The sequence below is a fragment of the Phascolarctos cinereus genome, unplaced genomic scaffold (genome assembly GCF_003287225.1).
Source record: "Phascolarctos cinereus isolate Bilbo 61053 unplaced genomic scaffold, phaCin_HiC Scaffold_726;HRSCAF=1367, whole genome shotgun sequence".
Lineage (NCBI taxonomy): Eukaryota > Metazoa > Chordata > Mammalia > Diprotodontia > Phascolarctidae > Phascolarctos > Phascolarctos cinereus.
In genome coordinates, this window is record NW_027556098.1 from 332,683,399 (window position 1) to 332,711,006 (window position 27,608).

General features: G+C 37.0%; 1 long non-coding RNA gene across 1 annotated transcript; it reads left to right on the forward strand.

The window, feature by feature from the left end:
• Window positions 1–22,316: 22,316 nt before the first annotated feature.
• On the forward strand, window positions 22,317–23,854 carry LOC144458220 (uncharacterized). The gene is made up of 2 exons (XR_013487799.1): window positions 22,317–22,508; window positions 22,686–23,854. It is a non-coding gene; the product is annotated as an uncharacterized LOC144458220 (long non-coding RNA).
• Window positions 23,855–27,608: the final 3,754 nt, after the last annotated feature.

A 27,608-nucleotide genomic window follows, 5' to 3' on the forward strand; every position in this document is an offset into this window, starting at 1 on the left:
AGACACACAAACTTCTAACACCAATAAAAATGAGAGAAAGAGGAGAAGGTTTCCACCTTTCTCTTTTTAGGGTGTTGGGTGGTTTAGAAAACTTTATTATTAATTTCACTTACTAAATGATATTCCAGTTGCTGCTGTTTTTAAGAACAGTAGCTGTGGTATACATGGTAACAGCAAATTACGAGTATTTGAAAGAAATGTCCCTCTTCACCCCATAAAAGACTTACTAAAACAAAATAATTGAAAAGACTTCTAATGTTTAAAGAATATGTGCCTCAATAACAATAAATTTTATTGGTTGTATTATAGCACAGTTAGTGCTATTACAATTAGTGCACATATAATGACAGGTATAAATATAAGAATTATGCAATTTGTGCTTGGTTGTTAAAAAAATGAATGTGATAGTTGAAGGAATAGTACATTTTAGACTCTGGTGGAACCATAATGCCTGATTTTCTATTGACTCCTGAAATTACTCCTGAGATTACTTAAGATGCTGAATTGGATCCAAATGCATTTGAGGGTTTGCTTTTAGAAGATACCTTTCTGCATGTGTTATATTTCCTCCTTGAATTTGATTGCTACCTGCCATAGCTTTTTTTTTGTCCTTTTGGACTTTTGAAAGGTTGGCAACCTTTTCTTCTTTCTCTCAGTCTTAGTTTTATTTTAAAAATAGTGAGAAGATACTTGTATTTCTTCTTTGTTGTTTCGACATTGTGAGGATCTAGTTATAGAGAGTAAGCATCATTAGCTAGCAATGTCCACTCAGAGAACTGACAGAGTGTTATTGATAATGCTTCCCAGAGTATTACTGATAATACTCCCAGAATATTATCTCCTTCTCCTTTCCCGTGTCCCTGGATCTTTGCCCATAGTAAAGTTTAGACAATTGGAAAATTGCCAATTAGTGGAGTGGTTGAAAGGCAACAGCTAAAAAACTCAGTGTGTATGTAATTTGGCCTGGTTATATGATCTGCATTGCCACATGAACATTGGAATTGCTCCCAAACTGGAAGACACCCAAGCCTTTTGTTTCAACCACTTTGTGGTTGGTTTGGAGAATTATCATCACACTCATCAACAATGAAAAACAAGTATCCAGCACGTACTGCATGTAAGGCTGGGCAAACATACAGGTAAAAGATATCTTCCCCTCCCCCAATTCCCTGTGAACATTACACTGTAGGTGGGAAGACAGGATAAATACTTAAATGACAAATGTGACAAAATATCATAGGCAAACTAAGGTGTGGATCTAGGATCAAATACCATCATTATCTTCAATAAATATTTATCAAGTACCTATTCTATATGGAAGCTTGTTCTAGGAACTTCCAAGGACCAAAAGGGATAGACAGAGGTGCCATGAGAGCTTCCTTCAGAACTCAGCTTAAGTCTGCCTTTTGCAGGGGGGAGCCTTTCCTGTTCTTCTTCCTGACCCTCAGCAGCTAGTTCGTGATCCTCTCAAATTTACCTTCCATCTACTCTTTCTATATCTTGTATGTAGCTGGTTATTTACATGTTTGTTCCCCGTGAGAATGTGAGCTTTTCAAGGGGTAGAAACCACCTATTTGCCCTTTTTGTGTGTCTTTAGTATTTAGCCTAGTTCTTAGCATAGAATAAGCACTTAGTAAATGTTTATTCACTGACTGACCTTTAAGGAAATTTCTATACATTCATTTATTCATTCCACAAGTGTCCTGACTTCAAGCTCTTCTCTGACAGTAAAGGTGGAATTCTGGGAAATGCTTTACAAGAGAGCACAAGCTGCAGATTGAAGAAGGTTCAGCTTGAATCTACCCACCTCTAGTGTTTAGTACAATGGTAAATATGTCCCTACTTATTCCCTTTGGAGAATGTTAAACCATAGCCACTACCACCTTATCTTTTCATCCTTCATCCCGTCTTATATTTTCATTCTGTGTCTACTAGAGGCAGGCACATGGAGGCCATTGGACTGGCAGGGGCTTTAGTCAGGTAGCTGTGAAGAAAGAGGCAGAAGGAAGGATCAGAGGAAATAGAAACCAAGGAATCTTTCCCAAAAACTCAAGGGGAGGTGAAAGGAGCACGTAAACTTGAATACTAGTTGGGCCCAGAATAGTTTCTTGGCAGGCAGAAAGTCTTCAAGAGCCTAGAATTCTTTTTCCCGCCCCCCCTCTTTGGCCAGAGAGATAAGCTGTACACATTCTTTCACTGACATTGGCAAGCCACATTTATTATCAAAGGCTCACAAATTTTATCAATGCAGTGCAATGTTAAGTGTGGATTTTTGTATTCAACTTCTGATATGTATGGATATACATTATAGCTATTACTAATAGCTATTAAATAGCTATTATTATCAGATATTCAAATTCACACTCACAAGCAGCTGTTATTACTTATCATGACAAAAGCGAAGTTGTAACAAACATACGATTTAAAGATCCTACAGATATTGCTTCTATCTTTGTAGTGCAGGCATGACACTGATCCTAACTCTCCCCAGGCTCTTTTTCTCCTCTGGTTATGGCTGCTTCTCTAATCCTGCTTGCGTCTTCTTGAGCAAGTCAGAGTGCTTCCCCAGAGTGTTGGCCAAATGACTAATGTTCTAACTCTCAAGGTCCTAGGGGTAACCCTTGAGGTGACCAGTCACATTAATTCTCATCCACACTCCAGCAACTCCAATAGGCTGGTTATATTGATTGAATGTCAAACATATGTTTGCCTGAAAGATTATTTTATAAAGAACTCACATAAGGCAAGCATTCACATGGAGGTCAGAAGTGATACAAGGATGCTCTCATGGTTTCTCTGGAGAACTTTGGAATTGATTGCATAACATAGGAGACACTGGCAAAGAACCTCCCAGCATTGTGCTTTGCAAAGCAGAATTGCGGTAGCTCAAAAGAAAGGTGAGATGTGCAAATTTAGAGAGAGACATCTCCACTCCAAATGTTCATGTGGGCTATTTATGCCCAACTTGTGGTAGAGCCTTCAGAGTTCATATTGGCTGATCAGCCACAGGTGGACACACTGTGCCTTGACTTCAATGTAATAATGTTCTCTTCCTCTTCCGGAATGAAAGATGATACCCAGCCATATCAATACTATATAGGTCATGAGCCCCCACCATTGTATTTTTCATTAACACTTAAGCCAATAATATCAATCTTGCCAATCTTGCCAAAACACTTGCTGAAAATGCAAAACAAATTCATAATTTTATGTAACATTCCATCCAAAAAACTCAGTTTCATTCTCTCACCAATGCACATAATATCTATGGGAAGAGGAAGCACATAGCTAAATAAAGGGTAATAAAGTATATATGTAAGGAATGCAAATGGCTAGCAACTCACGTTCTGGAACTATAGACTTTCACTGTCTTCTTTCTGCCTCAGAAACTGTCCACAAGTTTCTTGATGAATGAAGCTTTTTTGTTGCACTGATACTGGTCTACGATGAACTTAATTAACACCTGTTGGGTACAATGTCTTGGCCAGGCTAGTCAATCCACTAGGCTTCTCTGATGTTCTCCTTCCAAACTGTCCCTCTGTTCAATTGGGTTTGCTCCTCAGCAGCAACTGTAGTATCCATCACTTCCAGCTTCAGATTCAATTCATGACTTCAGCTGAAATAGTGCTATACTTTTTTTAGGAAAAGGTTACAAATTTTATCCCCAAATTGTCAAAAAGCCCCTCTAAGTTTCTTTCCAGAATTATTGTTCCCTTTTTCCACCTCAGTGATAATTCAGATAAATATATTTTATTTTCTCTTTTCTCCACTTCTCAGCATCAACAGCTGACAACTCAAAAAAATATGTTCTGTCTTTTCTCTTTCCAGTAATCTCCTCTTATCAGAAGCAAATAATATTAGGAAACAATCTGTTTTCTCTACTCTCATATAAGCCACGATTGAGAATAGAATAAATTATCTGAATTCCTTTGTAATTTGATCACCAGGTGGCAGTAGAGAGCACTCCATGCAGTAAATAGCCAACCAATCTGAACCACTGATGTCATACAGGAAGGAGAGTCACGGTATCTTTTTGACACAATTCCGAAATCTATTCTTTCCTCTTTTTCTCTCTTCCTCGAAACATCCTTGATTCGACAGCTAGGTTTTCTCTACATGTAAACCAAATCGGTAAATGTCATTAGTCTTATAGTCAAGATACAGCTTTGGTGTCCATATTTCCCAAATAACCTGAAAGTTCTCCAGTTCTCCATATGTAAATCACTGAAGCTGACCGTGTTCTCCATTTACTCCAGTATTAATCTGAATATAATAGATAACTGTCTCAGAACTCTAAGTCAAGCTCAACTCAGGAGCTGCTTCTGTTAGAACCATGAGGTAGACCTATGCCCCAGACAAGTGCAGGTTTAACTCCTATCAAGGCAAATTTAACCCTTCTTCCTCTTCCTCCTCCTCCTTCTTCCTCTCTCCCCCTCTCTCTGTCTCTGTCTCTCTGTCTGTCTGTTTCTCTCTCTCTCTCTCTCTCTCTCTCTCTCTCTCTCTCTCTCTCTCTCTTTCTCCCCCAGATTTATGCCCCAATTAACTATGAACAGTCAACAATAGCTCCTTACATTTGTACAAATAATTGGGATCATTGGCTCGTTCCCCTGAGTTTCCAGCCTCCTCATTGGCTATTTGCCATACCAAATGTATTAGATACGTGGTCCATGAACAAGATCATGGTTTTGTATGTGATTCTCAAGGCTCCTCAAGGTTCCTAAGGAAACCTTAGTCATACCTCCAAAAATCTATTTTCCTTTTCTTTTGCTGTTTCCCTACTAATTTTTGTTTGGTATGTTATCATTAATTTGACCTAGTCCTAATTCCTTCAGACATGAAGGCATTTCTGAATTCATCTTCCATCAATGAAAATCACAACCCTTTTGCACACTAATACCTGATGTCATAGGTGGCTATGGTAAAAAAAAACTTCCTCATTCTGGTGATGAGACTCTCAGAATTAGCTAAGCTGGTCCTCTGATAAGATTCTGTCATGGGGCCCAGACTCAAAGTCCTTCCAGCTCAGTAGGACATGACAGAGTTTGTGTTCCGTTGGAACACCTTTAACCTCAAGCCTTTGGGAATCTAGGATTATTGCCAAGCTACAAAAAGGCAGTAAATGGATGAGCTATCAGTTTCCATTAATGCTGATAAAACTGATGAGCTTTCTAAATGCATCGTGAGGATGAGGATGCCATCCACAAGATGAAGTATATAGGATGTCTATGGATACATCTGTTAATTGGTGCCGGTAAAGATGTCTGGATCAAGAAAGCATGGCTAACATTTTGATAATTAAAATCTTCTTCTGACCCACAGAAAACATGAAGAAAAGTCCATTTAAGAACTATGAAAATAAATATAGCCCTTAGAGAGAGCATGTCTAGTGATTTCTGCCATTCTGGAATTTTTGGTGAAAAGGAACAAATAACTAACCTTAAAGTAACATGTTTCTTTCTCTAATTCATGCATCTCCTATTATAAAACATTTTGACTAGAATTTGTTTTAAATCAGCAGCTTTATTTTTAAAGGAGGGGGTATGCTATAAACTGCTCTTGGGCATCTTTATTAAAAATAAATTTCTTTTTAAAAGCTGACAAGCAGATTCAAAGGGAAGGTTGCTGTAACAATTCAGAAGAAAGTTTAACTGGAACAAAAATTTCGAGATCAGTTAGTCAAAATTTCTTATTTCACAGATAGACATTATAATCTGCCCATTTCTATGACACCTTATGGTTCAAAAGGTGTTGCACTCAACACAACTCTGTGAGGTAGGTAGTGTAAGCATCATGAGACACACTTATAGATAAACAAACATGATCAGAGTGGGGAATAGGCTCACCAAAGGTCACACCACTAGCAAATTTACCTAATCATAGATAACTCTGGAAAGGATCTCAGACATAACCAAGTACAACACTCTTGCTTTCCATTTAACTCTGAAAAGGTTCTCAGAGATAATACATTCTAACCCTCTTGTTTTCCAGATGAAGAAAAGAAGGCTATAAGTAACTTGTTCGGTGTCACATTGAATGCAAATAGCAGAGTTGATAGTTGAACCTAGGTCATGTGACTCCAAATGGAGCACCTATTCCACTTAACCATCATTACTCTCCATGGTTCAGAGTCAGGAGATGAGTCTCTTCCAACTTCACTCTCTTACACTCTTTACTCCTAACAGCATGCAACTAATTAGCCAAAGGCTAGGATTAGAAACTACTTGTTTTGGCTTCCCATTTTCTTCTCTATACAGTAGAACTGCAGACAACTTGACCCCTCAAAATAAAAATGATAGTGTCTATATAGCTGAATTAATGAAATACTGTGTTTGGATAAAATTTACCTCCTGTCTTCTTTGCCACGCAATATTGGACCATTCTAAATCAACGAATTAGAAAATTTCATTCGCATGCTCAATTCCTTTAAACTAATTAATATTTATTAAGCACCTACTACATTCAGGTCACTATGCTATTGTTGTAAGATAAAGAACAGATATGTTGGAAGGGGTTAAAATTCTGGCTCTTTTACTTTGTTCCTGTGTGACATTGGTCATACTTTTGGGATCTTGGGCAGCTAAGTGACAAAGTAGATAAAGGTGCCAGGCCTGGAGCCAAGAAAACATTTTTGTGAGTTCAAATATGATCTCAAACACTTACTAGCTCTTACCCTGTTTGCCTCAGTTTCTTCATATGTAAAACGAGCTGGAAAAGGAAATGGCAAACTACTCCCGTGTCTTTGCCAAGAAAACCTCAAATGGGGTCATGAAGAGGTGGACACAACTGAAACAATTAAACAGCAACCACAACCCAAGAAACAGGTCATCTAATAATGGCCAGAGGAAAAAAAGGCAAATCCTGGTGATTGGTGACTCTTTGGTGAAAAGTACTGAAGTAACCATGTGTTGACCCATCATGAATACTGAGGATATATTGTATTCTTGTGGCATATATCTAGGATATTACATATGGGCACCCAATATTTTCCAAACCTAACACACACTATTCATTTTTGGTGGATTCAGGTAGGAACAAGTTACACTCACCCCAAGGGGTTCTATGATATTATCTATTCAGGTATTCTTTCTACTAAAACAGAATGGAAATCTATCCACCCATCCCTATCAATTATGCATATCTCTTGTTGACGTCCTCCTGTAAATTCACCAATAGGAGTCTACGGACATGCTGAGACCACAATGCTATCTATCATTCATCTCCAGATTATTTTGTAAACTTCTACTATAGGGACATTTGCTGATAACATACAGCAGCAATAGAAGTACAAATGCATTTTCCATCTCCTCACTCTGTCCCCTCTCAACCAGGAACATGTTCTTCCCCTTCACTGTCTCAGGTCCTGGGGAGAGTGGACTCAAATGTAAATGGTTGTTACAAATCATTCACCCCTCCAAGTTCATTTCTGAATGTGTCATCGTTCCTGGAAGAGTTATCCATTTACGGGGGCAGCTAAGTGGTGCAATGGATACAGCACTGGCCTTGAAGTCAGGAGCACCCGAGTTCAAATCTGCCCTCAGACCAAACACTTGACACTTACTAGCTGTGTGACCCTGGGCAAGTCACTTAACCCCAATTTCCTAAAATTAAATAAAATAAAAATATTTAAAAGAAGAGTTATCCATTTCCTGCAAAATATGCTTTGGCTGTTGTGGATGCACTACTTAGTCAATCTCTGTTGAGCATGGCTGCTGGCAAACTCTGGCATCAACTCCTGCCATTGTATCTCTGCTTCTCTGACCTTTTGAAGTCACACGAGATTCTGTAACAAAGGAAAACAGATACTAGGCCCCATCTAAGACACAGTCTTGCCTGGATCTTATGCTCATCCTACATGTAAAGGTAAAAACTATTATTGTCCCTAAATACAGATTTCTGCAAATTCATTCCCCCCCATCTAAAAATCTAGTGGGCAGTTAGGTGGAGCAGGGGATAGAGCACTAGACCTTGAGTCAGGAGGACCTGAGTTCAAATCCCTCCTCAGTTGCTAATTGGCTGTGTGATCCTTGGCAATTTACTTACCCCTGTTTGCCTCAGTTTTCTCATCTGTAAAATGAGCTGCAGAAGGAAATGGCAAACCACTCTTGTAACTTTGACAAGAAAATCCTAAATGGGCATGAAGAGTTGTACACAATTGAAATGAAATTAAAATAACCAAAAAGTTACACATTTTGTCAGATATTGCTAATTGCTTAAGGGTGTTCTATTTTACTGGAAATGACCTTTCTCAATATAAAGGCAATAAAGAAAAGAATATCTAACTATATGTGTCAGGAAACCTGGTCCCTGCACATATCTGCCTCCCAAGGGCAACTGAACTGCCCAAATGTCACCCCCTTCCCCTCAGATGGGAAACCAGGCTGTCCTGGATGAAAACTCTTCCATAATTCTCTCAGTGCATATGGTCATCTTAACTGGAATCTGATCAAAATTTCTAAGGATACCTTTTTCTGTTCAAGAGAGGGCATAGTCTCCCAGCACTAATGTAGGTAGACACATTTGACTTCCTAAGTGTCACTGAAACTTGATAAAATAGGGCTTATGACTAGTATTTTTTTTTCCTGGAAGATATTCTTTATTCAAAAGGAACAGGAGATAAAGTGGGGAGATGTGGAGAGTAGCACTGTCTATTAAGAAAATTCTTCATGTGAGCAGATCTAAAACGAAGAATGGTGAAGCCTGATGGTAACAATTTTGGTTAAGTTCAAAGAGGGTTGAAATAGAAGCAATATTCCACAGAAGTATATTACAGACCACTTAGATGTAAAAAGGAAATACCTTAAGAATTTGAGAAATTGGTCATAAACCTATAGAAACATGGTATCTTAGTGATGGGGGATTTCAATTATTCAAACATCTATCGGAACTCTCTCTGCCAAAAGCGGAAAAGCTAACTTCTTGACTTATCTTAATGACAATTTCAGTCTTCCAAAGGTGGTGGAAGTGATGAAAGGAACTGTGATTATGGATTTGCTTTTTATCATTATAGAAAAATACATTATTATTTATCATTTATTAATACTGTTTGCATCTCATTTTATGTGGCTAAGCATTGTCTAATCCAAAAGCTTGCTACAGAGATTGATTGATCTCAGAGATGTTCCTGGAGAAGCAGGATGGCTAAAGAGAATGCTTGGATCCCACCCAGGTCTTGGGTCCACCCAATGTTTGTGTTTTGGGTTCCCCAAATTTGAATGTTTATGCTTACTGAAATACATCTCAGTGACCTTGCCTGGGAACTGCCCTCTTTAATAAAACAGCTTAACTGCTTGTATGTGTAGTTCTGATTTTCTTCTCAGAACTCAGAACTCTGTAATGTAAACCTCACAAAGACTGGAGATGAAGTCTTCTTCCAGCTTTCTTTCTCTACCAAATGACTAAATAAATCTATTTCCAAAACTATTTCAGGTGTTGGGGTTCATTTTCATGACTAACATCACCAAAAAGGACTTGTTATTGAAGTAGAAATGATAGGAACATGAGGAAGAGGGGAGAAATAACCACTCCATCTTAAAATTGATGATAGAGGGGGGGAAAAAAGGAAAGCTGGGTATACTCTTATCTGCACCTTAGTTTTGGGGACACCCTTTTTTTGATGCTCACTCCTATCCCAGGAGAGAAAGTGAGGCCTTATTGCTCCAGTTCAATCTACAGTAAGACGGCACTGCCCCTGAAATGGCAGATTTCTTGCTATTCCTTCCCTTTTAGGCAAATGATGCTCCATCCAGCTTCCAACAGTCCTGGGTTTGGAGGTCTCAGTGGCACAAAACCCTTCTTGCTTACCTTTCTTGACATTATTTTCATAAATATTTTATAGAGATGGGAATGTAGACCCATGGATCAATAGTTTCTCAGTGACTATTAAAAAAATAAGATCCATATTTTTCTTTTCAATTTTCGGTAAACTTTATCTTCAGATATTTTCAGAATTAATCCCTTAATGTCCTCAAAATTGTTTCACCTCCAACACAGACCTCCTTTGTGTATACTCATCTTTGTTTCCTTTAATGTCATTTCTATTTACTCATGGTTTGCATTGGGGAACTTAGTATTGGAGTCCAAATGTGGTGATTCATTTGTTATTTATGTAGAGAAGGGTTTTTTCATAAAAATCTTTGCAGATTTGTTCTATTTTTATCTCTTCATTGTCTTCTTTTTCAGTTTTATTCTTTTGAAAAGTTCTGAACCTGAGAAACACTGAAGTGACCATTTTCTTATATAAAGTACAACAAAAAAATTGTATATGAAATTATAAATCTTTATTTCATATGGTTTGTTTTTTCTTTTAGATATATTATAAATTTTGAAGCTGTCTGGTTTGTTTGTAGCTTCATCTGACCTTCACTCTATTCTCTTCTAGATACAAGGGAGTGACAGTTTACTAATCTGGGGTACAAATCTGCTTATGAGCAAAGCAATTGATGTACTGTCTGTTTTAGCCATTTATTTGTCTAAGCATAAGTCTATCCAGAGTTCTAAGAGAATAAGTTATTGAAGTGGTCTGACTTAGATTTCTCAGACAGAACTTATTTGTACATTTGAATATGACACACTACATAGAATATTGAAATGAATGGAGAACACTACATACCTCAGTGACACATGTATACATATATGCAAAATGTATATATAAACTTACATATATGTGAACAATTAAAAGATTTAGTTAATAACAGGAAGCATAAACTCTACAATTATTCTATGGCAATTATGGAAAATGCAATTTAAGGCAAAAGTTGAAAAATTGTTTACTAGCCATAAGCTGAACAGAGGTATAGCTTAGTGGTGAGAATCAGAGAAGGCAATTAGCAGTTCAGTTAATTTGACTGAGATTTTGTGGTCAGCAATGCAGAGTGGATCAGTTTAACTCAGGAGTACAAGCATCTGTTCAACACAGAAGCTATTCATATCAAGGAAATTTTCTGGACAGTTTACGAGACAGAAAGAGGGCACCAAAGTTTATAGTTCCAAAACTGTAAGTTACCCTGAGCATATGGGTTATCGTCGTGTTTTCCTTGCCAGATTTCTGTAGGTGTGCCCACTCTCATTTACAGATACTGAATTATGTTAGTGGAAAATTATGGCTCAGATTATTTATGAGTTGTAATTTATTTGAATTTGAATTTGAATTTGAGTTCCTGAATTAATATGAGTACTTGTGACATTACTCTTATTATTAATAATGTTTCCTTATTAATAAGTAAATTTTAAAAATTTTAAAAATTCAAATGTATCAGCATTGTGAGTAACTAGTTTTGTAAAAATATAAACACACTGATTGGGTCTCAAGAGCTACTCACTTAATAGAGAGAGAATATTTCCCTACTATATGGTTACTTCTAGGTGTAGTATAAAAGAATTTTTGTGTAACAGTATAGTGGTGTTTCTTTTCTGGGAACTAACACCTGCAATTGTATGGGCAGATAGAATGATCCCAGAGAGTTCAAAGGTGTCAAAAAACTTTTTGAAAGCTATAGGGCACTACATATTCATAGGGACACTTCATGCATATATTTATGTGTCTTTTTAATGCTTCATTCACTTTTATTTCTGTTTTTCACTTTTCCCTCTTCCCCATAATACCTTTCCAAATTAGGAAAACAACAAGAAAAGCATTGTAACAAATATTCATAACAAAGCAAAAAAAAAATCACCACTCTGGTCAAAAATATGTTTTATTCTGTACCCTGAGTCCATCCTGTCTTTGGTTGATAATGGGTAACATGCTTCATCTTTGGTCCTCTGGAATTATAGTTGGTCATTGCATTGATCAAAGTACTTAAGTCTTTCAAAGTTGCTCATTTATTTTTGCAATATTGTTGTTGCCATATTTTCCCCTCTTGATCTATTTTTATTCAGAAATCGTTGTGGTATGATTTTGCTTAGTGAAGTTTCTCACAAAGCTTGTATAAACTTTTTTTCCTATTGATGATTTTATTTCTTATGAGGTGAGGTTGCTCATGATCTTTCACGATTCTCCTCTACAAGATTTTACAAACAAGTTTATATTTTAAACTGATGCTATTTATGTTGCTATACCTAAAGACAAATTTTGACTTGCTAAGGCAGATTCTGGAACTTTTTTTTTCTCAAGTGATGATTGACTTGCATCAGTTAAACTTCCTTAGGAAATAGTGATAGTCTGCATCAATAATGCTTCCTTTATCCATTTTCTATGTTTCAGTGTCCATAGCTTATTTAAATAGGTAAGTCTGAAGTTGCTTCAATTGTATGATGTATCTCTTGTTTGACTTTCTTCTAATTTGATGTTAATTCTAATCTTTGCTCTACTAAGTCATGATAAAAGGATATGTGTAAAATGTTTTTCAAACCTTAAACTGCAATAAAAATGCCAGCTTTTTTTATTATCTTTATTATTACTGCCTATCTGCATAGAATCACAAAGGATCTATCTTGGAGAGGACCTCAGCAGCCATAAAGTCAATCTATGTTTGAGCATCAGTTCTCTCAAACTGACAAGTGGCCATCTAACCTTATACAGATTTCCAATGAAGTGGAACTCACTATTTCCCAAGGCATCTCATTCCACTTTCAAATCATTCTAATTTCTGGGAAGTTTTGGCCTACCTCCATCGTAAATTTGCTCCTTTGCCACTCCCATCAGTTATGCTTTGTTCTGATCTCTGGGACCAAGAAAAAACAAATCTCTTCCTTTTTCCAGTCTTTAAAACATGTGAAGGCAGCTATTCAGACCACCCCTGAGTTTTTTTCTTCTGAAGTTTAAACATTTTTCAACAAATCTTATGGCAGAAATTCAAGCCCTTTCCCTTTTCTTTTTGTCTTCCTCTAGATACTCTCCAATTTATGGATGTTTTTTCTAAAATCTGGTACAAATCATCTTTCTTCTTTGATCCTTCTTTTCCCCACTACTTTTCAAATGTATCCTTAGCTTTCCTCACCAGCCTCTGTTCATTTTGAGCTTAGATGTTCCTGATACCATAAAGGATTATAATTTAACAAAAAAAAAGTCATCCTCTATTTCCTGCTCTTGCTTACATCTTCTGTTAATGTCTTAGTGAAATCTAAGTAAGTTGGTGTGTTCCCTGTACATCTGTGTTGGTCTCTTTAGACAGTACCACTCCTTATCTCCTACTCCTTTACCTCTTCATTGAAACTGCTTCTCTGTGTTTTCAGAATTTCATTCTCAAGAGCTTTAAGTTCCTTCTGTGCTCACTTTCCCTGTAGAATTTTAGTTTACGGCATCCTACCTGTCCTTTTCTTGAACCTTTTGAAATCTACCCTCTCAAAATTTTCGTGCTACTACTAGCTTTCCTTTTCTTCTCTAACACAAATTTTTAGGTTGGAATGGTGACTTTCTCCTAAGACCATCATTTCTACTTTAGTAATGAGTTCCTTCTTGTTGGTGAGAATCAAATTCAGAACTGAATGTCCACTTATTGGTTCTTCCAGCTTTTGAAGGATGACATTATTATTAAAGCAATTCAAGAAGTTACTTGATGCTCTGCTTTAAGCAGAAAAAAAAACATACCCTTCCACATCATTTCTATATTTTGCCTTGGCGCCAGGCCTGTGATCTACTTTTGGAATTCCCAATTATTCCCTCTTTTTGTCCAAGTGATTTCTAGTAACTCTGATGAACATATCACTTTTATTTCTTCCTTAATTGAATACCATCTAAATGATTTCCAACATACTTTCCTCTTTTGGCTTCTGGATTTCCTGACACATGTTTATCTCTTTTTGATTAAGGTATGTTCTTTCAGATTCATTATGAAGTTATTGGTCTTTTCTCACTAACCTCAGTGAGATTAATGAGGCAAAATTTGCTTCTTTGCCTTGGGATCACCAATTTGTCTTGCTTTTATCCAAACTTTGTGCAATTATGTATAGACATCTATAACCATGGATTTTATGATTCCTTTTCAATTTTTTTTTCTCCTCTGACTTCCTGGATTTCTGTAATGTGATTCTTCTTTCTATACTGTAGTTATTCTATATGGTATCTAGCTTGGAGAGTACATAAGGACAATTTATTCTCACTCCCTTCCTTTTTTTTAAGCCTAAAGCCTATTTGATTGGATTTTCAAGACTTTCGTTAAATAAATTCTTCTTAATCTTTGCTAGGTGCACTCCATTCCTAGCTAGGGATGTCATCTTTCTCTATTTTAATCTAGAAATCTAGAAATCCAAAACCTATTTTCAGGTAATATCTTCTTAACAACCTATGCACTTCTCATATGTATCATTCACTTTGAATCTCTCATCTTTTAGAGGAATTAGTGAAGAAAATAATGTCCCTTCCCCTATTATCTTTAGTGCCTTTCTACAGATGTTGCACTATTTTTTAGGTTCATTTGGGTAGTACTCTTTGAACCTACATAAATCACTAGAAGTGGGTAGTTGTCAAGTTTGATATGTCTTAGAGGTTCTGTATCCCATCTTTTATCCATAGACTAGGAAGACTGCAGACATCCTTTGGATTGTTATCAGGGCAATAAATAGTCACCTCAGTGCCCCTCAGTGTATAATCACCAACTACTGCTCCTTAGATACACACCATCATTTCTTAAATTGAAAACAAGTGTTTCCCACTTAGAACATCCATTTCCTTCCTCTTCAGATTGTCACCTAGTGTTAAAGTATATGTCTTTTTAACTTGGAGCATCTTGTCGAGTTCTTCTCAGAATTTTTCTCTCACACTCCACAACAGAAGCTGGTTCAAAAGCTGCAATTACTTTCATGTCAGTTTTTTTGGGGGGGCAAATGCACTGTAATAAGCTGTGACTGAACATAACATGATATATCTTGTCTAATGAAACCTAACCCAATAAGTCTTTTATTTGTCTCCTTGAGGAGAACTTTTAAGACATTTACTATCACGACTCAGTGGCCACTGGACAAGGACATCACATGTAGAATACCAACAGTGAAGTCAAAGTATATAGATGCTGAAAGTGTTATTTTGAGAATCCTTTGCCCCCTACCTGCCATGTTGCCACCATCAAAAGCAAAAGTGGGCAAATAGGACTCAGGATAATTTTAAATTTCTCTGTTTTGTGGGTTGCCATGACCAAAAATTTCAACACTGAGTGTCCTGAAAAGAAAGAAGCCTCTTAATATTTAGCAAGAAAAACCAACCAAGTATGTTTGGGACCATAATCAAAGTCTTTCATGCATGAGAGAGAATGTGCAAACACTTCTATTCTCTTGATAAACCAATCAAGAACCCAGGGTCACCTCCATGCCTTGATGAGGCATTGAAGTTAGACTTTGTGGAAGAAAATGCCACTAATAACTCAATTATGAAATGCTTTACTAATATAAAGCACTTCAGATGTTTCTTACCAATCAATCCTCAGAATAACGCCATCTGAAAAATGTGTCACTACTTCTATTTTAGAGATTTAAAAAGAAACCCTAAGAATGGTTAAGTAACTTATCTAAAGTCACATAGTTTCCAAGTAGCAGAACCAAAAGTAGGAACCAGTTCTTCTAAATCTTTGACTAGGGTTCTTCTTACCCATCACATTGCCATGAATCCATTATTTATAAGAAATTGTTTGCTTAAAGAGTGCAATATATACAACCAGTTCCTTATTGTTCACTCCTACGTGGGTAATTTCCAGTCTAAAGACTTCAGTGCACGTCATGATGAATTTTTCCTACACAAGAGGTTTTTTTTAATAGATATCATTGATTATGAGAGTCTCTGACTTTTTTTAGCCATTGTATATAGGGGGAAATTATAAACATAAAAGCATCTGTTATGCTATTTTTGCTTAAAAAAGAAGTAAAACTAAAAATGCTCCTATGAAAATTAAGTCGGGCAGCTAGGTGGCACAGTGGGGGACAGCTAGGTGTTGCAGTGGATAGAACACTGGCCCTAAAGTCAGGAGGACCTGAGTTCAAATCCGACCTCATACCAAACACTTGACACTTACTACCTGTGTGACCTGGGCAAGTCACTTAACCCCAATTGTCTAAAAAAAAATTTTTTTAAAAAGAAAATTAAGTCAAGGAAAAAAAAACTAAGCTGAAACCCAAATAGTTGTGCTTAATAATGGTATGTAGGGTCAGTTTCTTTTCCTCTATTTTCTGTATGTTGGAATTTGGAAACATAAAGCATGCATTTCTCTGTTCCCACTAGAACTACTGAATGATGAATTGGAAAACCATAGTGATCATCTATTGAATCTTCTTATTCTTTAGATGATAAAACTTAGGCCCAGGATAAGAAGGAGGCTCATCCATGGTCACACAGTTTATTTAATAGCAGAACTGTAATTTAAACCCAGCCCTCTTGCCTTTTAGTTACAGAATCCTCAAATGTCGAAGGTGAAAGACACCTTTGAAGTTATCAGCTTCAACAGATAACTGACCAGGAATTCCCCATAGGCATCTCTGACAAGTAGACATGCAACCCTTGCTTTAGTTCCTTCAGTGATACCCATTCCAGTACTGAAATATTTCTAATTGTTAGGAAATGTGCATTGCTGGCACATAGTAAGTACTTAATAAATGTTTCTTGATTATAATAAAGTAAAATCTCCTTCTGTCAATACTTTGTATTTCCTTTTGAGATCCATACTGGTTAGCCTTAATAGCAAATAAATATTGGTTGAGTGCCAACCGTATGCAAAATACTCTACTAGGTACTAAGGAAGATATCAAGATGAATACTCCCTGCTTTTAGAAATGAGGAAACTGAGACGCAGAAAAGGGAAGTGGCTTATCCAAGTTCTCAGAACTAGTAGCAGACCAAGGTCTCTAGAGTCCTTATAAAAATAGAGGCTGATTTCAGATCCACACAAGGAAAATCTTTCTAACAACAAGATTGTGATTATATGAATCCGAGAAAATTCATTAAGGAAGTGCTAGAGACACAGACACAAAATCAAAATACAGTTCTCTCTTTCAAGAGGACATGCCACTGAGAGGAATCAGCATGTAAATAAATAAGTTGATATAAAATATTAGAATGCAATCCTTTTGAGAGGAGATACTTTTTTTCTTTTTCTTTGTATCCTCAATTTTTAGCACAATACCTAAAATATAACAAAGGTGTGTTTACTGATTGAAATATAGGCAAAGGAAATGCAAAGTAATTATTTTGGTGAGAACTAATAACATTATTACAGAATCTCAGAAATGGAAAGAAAATTTAAAGTCTTCTAGTCCAAGTGGTGTCAAACTCAAATAGAAACATCCCTGCAGGCTGCATGTTGACTTAGGAAGCCACAAATGACATTCTCTCTGTTTTTGTAGTTTTATTTATTTTGTTAAGCATTTCCCAGTTACATTTTAATCTGGTTTGGACACCACTTAAGAGTTTTGCCAGCTGCAAGGGACTTGAACCAATGAGTTTAATACTTCTTATCTAGTCCAGTGCTAAGCATGGTGCCTGGCACACACTAAAAGCTTAACAAATGCTTATTAAATTGAATTGAATTGAAACAGTTCAACCTCATTTCTGAATAGGAATTTCCTTTACAACTTTCCCAACAAATGATAATCCTGTCTTGACTTAACAGACCTCTAATAATGGGAGCTTCCTCACCACCTCCTCAAATAGTCCATTCTACTCTGAGATAGTACTAATTGTTAGGAAATGTTTCCCAACAATTAGCCTCTATAATTATTTTGCCTTTTGGAAAGTTGAGCCAGGTGAAGAAAAGGCAAGGATTGGACTCAACTGTCTTCTAAACCCCTCCAAACACCTTTTAAAAATATCCCCAAACAAATTCTAAAGCAGAAGAACCCAAAAAAGGGCAGGACTGAAACAATTTCCCAGACCAAGACAACTCAGGAGGTCAGCAGTAAAGGTCTGTTGCACCAGGATGGGAGTGGAGCTCAGTCCAGTGCAGGCCACACCTGCACAAACCATGCCCCAGTAAACTAGGAGCAAGCCTTGGGGGTGACTGAATCAGTGGCTGCAGCAGCTACTTTTGGACCTCTCATCCCACAGATGCTAAGTAGGTAGGACAGCTGGTCAGAAGGATATTACAGGGGTCCCTTTGCTGGTACCAGGGGCAGGACTCTGTTACATTGCCCATACTAAGATCTGGGTCATAGTCCTGGGTTTCAGTCCCAGGACAAGGAAGAACACTAGCACACCAGAGTTTGCAGCCATAGGGAAGCAGGGATTCTAGTCACAGATCCAGGGTAGAAGAGAGTGCTTGTGGTCACTCACAGACTAGTACACAGTATAGGAGAGTTGTAAACACACCTCTTCCTAGATCCTATCATCTTTGAAGAACTGAAAACTAACAAGTTCTCAGAATTATCTCTGAAAACAGCTGCACAAGAAACTTGAAACTTGGGACAGTGCACCCTTCACTGGGAGCAAAGCCTCAATTTAGCACAGAGTTAAAAGTCAAGAAGTAGTCTGGAAAATGAGCAAACAGCAGAAAAGATCCTTAATATAGAAAGTTACTATGATGACAAGGAAGCTCAAAACACAAACTCAGAAGAAGACAACAATATCTTAACTCCTACATCCAAAACCTCAGAGGAAAATATGAATTGGCCCCAGCCATAGCAGGGCTCAATAAATTTTTTTAAAAATCAAGTAAGAGAAGTAGAGAAAAATTGGGAAGAGAAAAGAGAGTGATGCAAAAACAAAAAAATCATGAAAAACAGTCAAAAGCTTGGTAAAGGAGGCACAAAAAATATTGGAGAAAACAACAGCTTATAAAACAGAATAGGCCAAATGGTAAAAGAGGTATAAAAGTTCACTGAAGAGGAGAACTCCTTAAAAAGCAGAATTGGCCAAATTGAAAAAGAGGCACGAAAATTCACTGAAAAAAAATTTAAAAAGTAGAATTGGCCAAATGAAAAAAGAAGGCACAAAAGTTCACTAAGAATATAATGCCTTAAAAATTAATGGGCAAGGGGAAGCTAATAACTCCATGAGACATCAAATAAAATCAAAAGAATGAAAAAATAGAAGAAAATGTGAAAAATCTCGTTGGAAAAACAACTGACCTGGAAAATAGATCCAGGAGATAATTTAAGAATTATTGTGCTACTGAAAGCCATGATCAAAAAAAGACCCTAGATGTCATCTCTCAAGAAATTATCCAGAAAAACTGTCTTGATATTCTAGAAACAGAGAGTAAAACAGAAATTCAAAGAATCTACCACTCACCTCCTGAAAGAGGTGCCAAAATGAAAACTCCTAGGAATTGTATAGCCAAATTCCAGAGCTACCAGGTCATGGAGAAAATATTACAAGCAGTCAAAAGGAAACATATCATGGAGGTACAGTCAGGATAGCACAAGATTTAGCAATTTCTACATTAAAGGATCAGAGGTCTTGGAATATGATATTCTGGAGGGCAAAAAGCTAGGATTACAACCAAGAATCACCTACCCAGCAAAACTGAGTATAATCTTTCAGGGAAAAAAAATGGATATTCAGTGAAATTGAGGACTTTCAATGAAAAGGCCAAAGCTGAATAGAAAATTTGACTTTCAAATCCAAGACTCAAAAGAAGCATAAAAATGTAAATAAAAAAGAGAAATTACAAGGATTCAATAAGGTTTAACGGTTTCCCTTCCTGTATTGGAAAATGATATTTGTAACTCCTAAAAACTTTCTCATTATTAGGCTAGTTGTAAGGAGTATACATAGACAGAGGGCACAGGTGTGAGTTGAATATGAAGGGATTAAAAAATAAAATTAAGGAGTGAGAGAGGAATGTACTGGGAGAAAAAGAAAGAAAGAGGTGGAATGGAGTAAATTTTCTCACATAAAAGAGGTAAGAAAAAGCTTTTACTGTGGAGGGGAAGAGGTGGGGATGTGAGGGGCAGTGAGTGAACCTTACTGTCATCAGAATTGGCTCGAAGAGGGAATAACATACAAACTCAGATGGGTATAGAAATCTATCTTACTACAAGGAAAGTAGGAAGGGAAGGAGACAAAAGAAAGGGAGTACTGATAGAAGGGAGATCAGATTAGAGGTAAAAATCAAAGGCAAAACACTTTTGAGAATGGATAGGGTGAAAGGAGAGAGAGAGACTAAAATAAATGGGGGGATAGGATGGAGAGAAATATATAATTAGTAACTATTACTGTGAAAAAAAATTATAGCAAATTTCTCTGATAAAGACTTTATTTCTCAAATATATACAAAGTGGAGTCAAATTTATAGAAATAAGAGTCATTCCTCAATTGAGAAATGGTCAAAAGATATGAACAGGCAGTTTTCAGACAAAGTAATCAAAGCTATCTTCAATCAAATAAAATTTCTCTAAATCATTGTTGGTCAGAGAAATGCAAATTAAAACAACTCTGAGCTACCACCACATACCTATCAGATTGGCTAATAGGACAGAAAAGGAAAATGATAAATGTTGGAGGTGATGTGGGAATATTAAAACACTAATTCACTGTTGGTGAAGGTGTATACTGATTCAACCACTCTGTAGAGCATTTTGGAGCAAATTAGAGCAAATTGCCCAAAGCATTATCAAACTGTGCACACCCTTTGACCCGCAATACCACTGCTAGGTCTGGATCCCAAAGAGATAAAAAACAAAAATGTGTGCAAAAATATTTGTAGCAGCTCTTTCAGTAGGGACACAGAATTAGAAATTGAGGGAATGTCCATCAATTTGGGAATGGCTCAACAAGTTGTTGTATATGATTGTGATGGAATACTATTGTGATACAAGAAATGACAAGCAGGATGATCTCAGAAAAACCTGGAAAGACTTACATGAACTGATGCAAAGTGAAATGAACAGAACCAGAAGAACACTGCACACAATAACAGCAATATTGTATGATGATCTACTATGAACAGTTTAGCTATTCCCAACAATACAATGATCTAAGACAGTTCTGAAGGACTTATGATGAAAAATTCCATCCATCTCCAGAGAAATAACTGATAGATCCTGAATGCAGATTGAAAAATACTTTTTCTTTATTTTTTTTTAATTCTGGGGTTTTTTTTGTTGTTTCTGTTTTTCTTTCACAGCATGACTTATATGGAAATATGTTTTGCATGATTACACATTATAATCTAGTTCACATTGCTTGCCTTCTTAATGGGAAGGGGGGAGAAGAGAGGGGAAGAAAATTTAGAACTCAAAATTTGAGGAAAAGAATGTTAAAATTATTGGGAAATGTAATTGGGAAAAATGAAATATTTTGCCTTTTCTTTCAAGAATCATACAGTTTATTTTCAACAACAAACTTGTTGCATTAAGAAAGTCCTTTGGTGTACAAGGCCCCTTGCTAGGTACTAAAAGAACAAGTATGAATAAGCCATATCCCCTGTCCTCATTGAGCTCACTTTCTAGTTGGGGCAAAGAAGATGTACACAAATAAATTCTATACAACTAGAATGTAATATGTTCAGCAAAAAGTTACAGATAAAATGGCATGAGAGTTTGGGTGAGGAAGAAATCCTTCTAGCTAGGGGAATCAGTGAAAACTTTGGTGAGCAGGTGGCATTGGAGTCAAACCTTGAAGGGCCGGGTTGTTGCTATAAATACCCTAGTCTGGCCATTGTTTTTGACAGAGAATTTCAGAATGCAGAGCTTTGCAAAGGATAATAGATTTGTTAGCTGGAAGACACCTTAGAAGCAATCAATATGGCCCAACCGTACAGATGAGGAGATTGAGAGCCAGAGAAATTAAGAAATTTGCTCAGGGTGACAACTACATAAAGTTGTTTTGGTCTTAGAATTCACTGGGTTGTGAGTAAAACCTCAGGATGACTGAATAATCTATCTCTTTCAGAAGCAATGGTAGTGTGAATTTAACGATTGTTCTCAGAACGAGAGGTCTAGAAAATAGGATGGAAAGGGATGTTGTGGATTGGTTAGGGCAGGAGTTCCAAAGCTAAATGATTTAGCTCCTCTAGGTCATGGTCCACATTCTCCACAAGTGTAGTAGAAGCCACCATAGTAGCAGTGTAGGAGCAGCAGGGCAGAAAGATGGTCAAAGTGAAACAAAATACAAACTCCTTGGCTTAACCTGTAAAACTATTCACAACCTTCTTCTGACCTAAATTCTTAGACTATCTCTTTTTCACAAACTCTATGCTTCAGTCAAACTGACCTACTCAGCATTCCCTGAAGTTGGAATTCCATTTCCTGTTTCTATATCTACACAGAGTCTGTCTGTCCCCCATTCATGGAATGCATGTACTCCTTGCTCACCTCATGCCTCTGAGAATCCTCAGTTTCTTTCAAGACTCATTTCAAGTACCACCTCTTTTGAGGACACCTTCTTGATCCCCTTAGCTATTAGTATTTTCTCCCTTCTCAAATGATCTTGCGTTTACTTATTTACGTGTTGTAGAGGGCTGGCTTTGGGGAGTTGGAAGGCTTAGGCCAGCCCGGGTCTTACCTGCAGCTTGTGCTAAGCCTGACAGCTGTGAAACTCAGGATGTCGGCTCACCACCCCCCTGTTCTGTCTCTTGAAAACAGGATGCAGGAAGGGAGGAAACGGATGGGGTACAGGACAGGATGCAGGAAAGAATGTAACAGACAAGGTACAAGAAGTAAGGAAATCACCTAATTAGATTTGTACTTTTCATGAATAACAATGTTACTATTGCTTGATACAGTACTATATAAGCCTGAGCCTTCAGATCAATAAACAGAGTTTGTTCTTCACTGCTCTCACCTGGCCCATGTTTCTTTCTCTCTTCACATTCTGTCGGCATCAGACCACAGCCGGGGACGCAGGCGCTCCCGGCGTTTGGCGCTCGAACAGGGACCTGAAAGGAAGGCTTCCCCTGGCAGAGTGGCCCTGGACAAGGTGGGCTGTTTGGCCAACAGCCCTAGAAAAGGAAACTCTGGTCGTCAAGAGAAGACGCTAACAAGGTAGGGCGATAATTTTCCAATACAGTTTTTTATTTTCACCAGGTTAAACGGGGATTAAAAAGAAACCAGACTGCCGCTTATCAGGGTCTCTTAAAGCGAAAGTGAACATCAGAACGAGACTGCCGCTTGTCGGGGTCTCTTAAAGTGAAAGTGAACATCAGAACGAGACTGCAGCTTATCGGGGTCTCAGATTTAAAGTGAAAGCAAACTGCACAGGTGGGAAAGCAAACCACACAGGAGGACAAACAAGACTACGGCCTTTGAGCGTCTTCAAAAGCTAAAGTAAACTTCAGAATGAGACTGCTGCTTTTCCGCTTCTCTGATTTAAACGGAAAGTAAGCTGCACTGGCTAAGTAGTGTCCTATAAGATAGTTAGCTAATATGGGGCAGAGCTCGTGGGCAGAACAGAGAGGCAGACAATATTATTTGAAAGTGTTTAAATACAGGGGACACAACTAGAATTTTAGCATGCAAATAAGAACATTGTCTTTCTTTAAATTGTCAACTGCATCTTTGCCATTTCTATTGAGAACAAACCAAGTGCCATTCTGCTACTGAAATCTCTGCATAAGATACCTGTACTGTCCAACCATTGCATTGCCAAGACTGTACTAATACCAACTTTGATTACACTAGGAAATGCCCAGTGCTCAGTCTTAGTGGTGTTGTAATTTTCACATATTTGGTATTTTATTGATTATTGTTTAAAATAATAGTACTATATGAGAACTTAATGATTATATCTTGGAATTATTTTGTATAGAAAATATACTTAGAAAAGTGGTTACCATGCTGCTGTCCTGTTCTTGTTAAAAAGACCCATGTCATAAATATTCAGGACATTGGCAGCTGATCACATTTACAAAGTCAGTGTGTAAGTGAAATTATTACTCCCTCCATAATGTCTTATGGACAAGCAGGAGCTGTGATGTGAAGCTACACTGTATTTCCCATTTTATATATGTCTCCCTATTTGATTTTATTCAAGTTATAGTACATTCTGAAAAAGTTGGCCTTAGGTGTGTGTCATTGTGGCATGCAAAGAATTATGATACTTACATTAAATGTTAGAATTTGTAGTCATTATGATATTAAATTTTTGTGGTTTTCAAGAGTCTCAAAGAAAATTGTATATTAACATTTTTTTGTCAGCCATCACATTTCCAAAGAGTATTCAAAAAAAAAAAAGGTAAATGTGATATGGCAGATGACCAGAATAACCAAAATCAGTGGTTAAGGGGATTTCATTTTAGATCCTTTTTAATAATCAAAGAAAATGGGACATTTGCCTTATATACATATAAAAAAAGTTTTATTGAAGTTAGAGCTAAAATAGCATACTTAATTTTATAGCTTTTGTAGATACATGTCCTTTGCAACCTTCCATTCATTTCAGATCAGTTTGTAAATCCAGAGTTCTATCTTATGGTAATTCTAGAAAAATAAAGCTTGTATTATTTTATCTACAACCACCATTTAGGTAACTTTAAAATTACATTGGCATTCAAAAAAGAGGAAAATTATTTAAGAAGCTAAGTTATATCAATAATTAGAAAACAAATCAACTTGTTTTCTTAATCAGGTGGGAGGAAACTTCAAGGGTAGGAGTAAATAAACTCTCTGCTTTAGAAATTTGACATGAGCAGTTTTGTATGTTGAACACAGTCTAATGCACTGTATGTATACTAAAATTTCCAGTAAGATGTAGCTTGTAAATTTTCTGAATCAGCTCCTTAGTACTAGTTATAATATAGCTAAAATCTTAATATATTTTACAGTATATAAAAGGCTATAACTTCATAAGTCCTTTTTAATGTATCTTTGATAGAACTTTTTGATTTAAAAAATTCTTCATTCTGACTTTGTTAGAATATTAATAGCAATATTTTTAGGCTTTCATTTGTCCTGGTGGTTCTTTGAGAGGATTTGCAAGCAAATTAAACAAGCAAGAGTGGAAGGGGACATTTATTTGTCTTTGAATATTTAGAAATATATTTTTACCCTTGCCCAACAAAACCCTCTTGAATTCAGTAGATAACTAAAGAAATTCTTTTGCTTTGCTGCAGAGTTCTACTGCCTAACTCCCCAGCATAAATCCAGCATAAATTTGTCATAGCCTGGTCAGTAGTTAAAATAACATTTCAGAGTTGAAAATAATTTTTATTAATTAAACCATTAGGGAATCTTTTTTTAACTACAGATAGGAAACTTAGTTATTTCTGTGTTTTCTGCCAAGAAGCATAACCTTAAACACATTTCTATACATACCTGATTTCTTAGCTACTTAAATTTATGCTGTTCTAAACATTACTTAATCATATTTAGTTGGCTATTTTTCTACTGAACAATTACACAATGTTAGGGAGAGTCTTATTCTAAAATTCCTTTATTTCATATCAATGTGTGATTCATGTTTTTTAAGTGTAATTACAATGTATGTGTCAGAGTATGTGCAAAAAAAAAAGTGGGGGCAAGATATACTTCAGGAGATGGGGGTATCCATACAATCTATACGGCAGGGTTTTCACTAGGGGTCACTGTTGAGAAAGACAAGAGACAGAGGACCCCTCGAATAATTTGGAAGGAGGGACCTCCCATATGGGTGGAACAGGGGCCCCTATCTCAAGAAAAGCTAACTGCCCTGACTGAAATAGTAAAAGAACAGTTAGAGGCCGGCCATATTGAGCCATCTAATAGTCCGTGGAACTCACCTATTTTTGCTATAAAAAAGAAATCAGGAAAATGGAGAATGTTGACTGATCTTAGATGCATAAATGATAGAATGCAAGATATGGGCAGCCTTCAACCAGGCTTGCCCTCTCCCAATATGATACCGAAAGGATGGCCCTTATGGATAATAGATCTGAAGGACTGCTTCTATACTATCCTGCTACAACCAGAGGACAGGCCATACTTTGCATTTTCATTACCTTCAATAAACTTAAGAGCCCCACATAGGAGATATCAATGGAAGGTTCTCCCCCAAGGGATGAAAAATAGTCCCACCATTTGTCAGCAATTTGTAGCAGCAGTCATCCAACCAGTTAGAGACTGCTTTCCACAGGCCTATATTATACATTATATGGATGATATTTTATGCTCTCACCCAGATGCTGGAGTATTAGAAAAGATTTTGAGGACTATGACTAAGGCATTAGAAGATCAAGGATTAGTGTAGCACCAGATAAAATACAACTTTCTCCACCCTTTTCATATTTAGGACAAACAGTAGAGCAGACAGAAATTAAACCACAAAAGGTCATAATAAGAAGGGATCAATTAAAATCCCTGAATGATTTTCAAAAATTACTGGGAGATATTAATTGGCTTCGACCTCATTTGGAATAGGAACTCATGAGCTAGGGGAACTTTTTAAGATACTCCAGGAGATCCTAATCTTAATTCCCCAAGACAATTAACTCCAGAAGCAGATATACAACTTCAAAGGTGGAATCTGCAATTGAACAATGTAGAACCCAAAGAATAGAAAAGGGTCTTCTTATTGAAATAACCATCCTGCCAACTCCAGAGATTCCTTTTGGAGCCATACATCAGCAAGCAGGGATCTTAGAGTGGGTATTCCTGCCATTCCAAACCAAAAGGTCTGTAACCCCTTATGCACAGCTTGTAGCGCAACTTCTATCAAAGGCGCTAAAAAGAGCACTCGCCATCAGTGGACACCTTCCTCAGGTGATCCACCAACCATATACTCAGGAGCAGATTGACATGTTGGTAAGTAATGACCCTTCCTGGCAGGTGGTGTTATCAATATATCAAGGGTGTATGGATAACGTTTTTACACAAAAAATCTTTCAATTCATGACACCTTATAAGTGGATATTCCCTCGGATTGTACAAAATCAGCCATTGCCCAAGGCATTAACTGTCTTTACTGATGCCACTAAGAATGGCACCGTGGCTTATTACTGCCCTCCTGACATTAAAAGGATTATTAATACTCCATTCCAGTCTACTCAACAAAATGAGATTTTTGCAATTATTGAAGTTATAAAGCAATACAATTGTCCTCTCAATATTGTCTCTGATAGCAAGTATGCTGTTTATGTAATTAACTCCATAGAAACTGCACAGTTAAAATACTCCACTAACCTCTCTATTTTTCAGCTTTTTCACGAATTACAAAATACAATAAGAGAACGTACCCATCCTCTTTTTTGCATGCATGTTCCTGCTCATACTTCTCTCCCAGGTCCTATAATAGAAGGCAACTCCGTAGCAGATACAATAATTACCTTTTCTTTTCCCTACTCGAAGCTCAACAATCCCATGAACATTTCCATCAATCTGCTAATATGTTAAAGAGACAATTCCATATCACACGAGAACAAGCGCGGAATGTTGTGAAATCATGTACAAAATGTGTCCCCTATCTTCCCTCTCCACGTATCACCTCCACTAATCCGAGAGGCCTTCGTCCATTAGACATATGGCAGATGGATGTCACTCATTATCCATCTTTTGGGCGTCTTCACTATATACATGTAACTGTAGATACCTTCTCTGGGTTTACTATGGCTACCCCCCATACAGGGGAGGCTGCTACCCATGTATTGATCATTTATTGTTTTGCTTTAGTATTCTTGGTATTCCAAGATACCTCAAGACTGACAATGCTCCCACCTATACTAGCAGGAATTTTGCACAATTTTGTCTCACCTATAATATCACTCATTCTACTGGCATCCCGTACAATCCTACTGGACAAGCCATTGTTGAAAGGCGCAACAAGGATATTAAAATCCTCC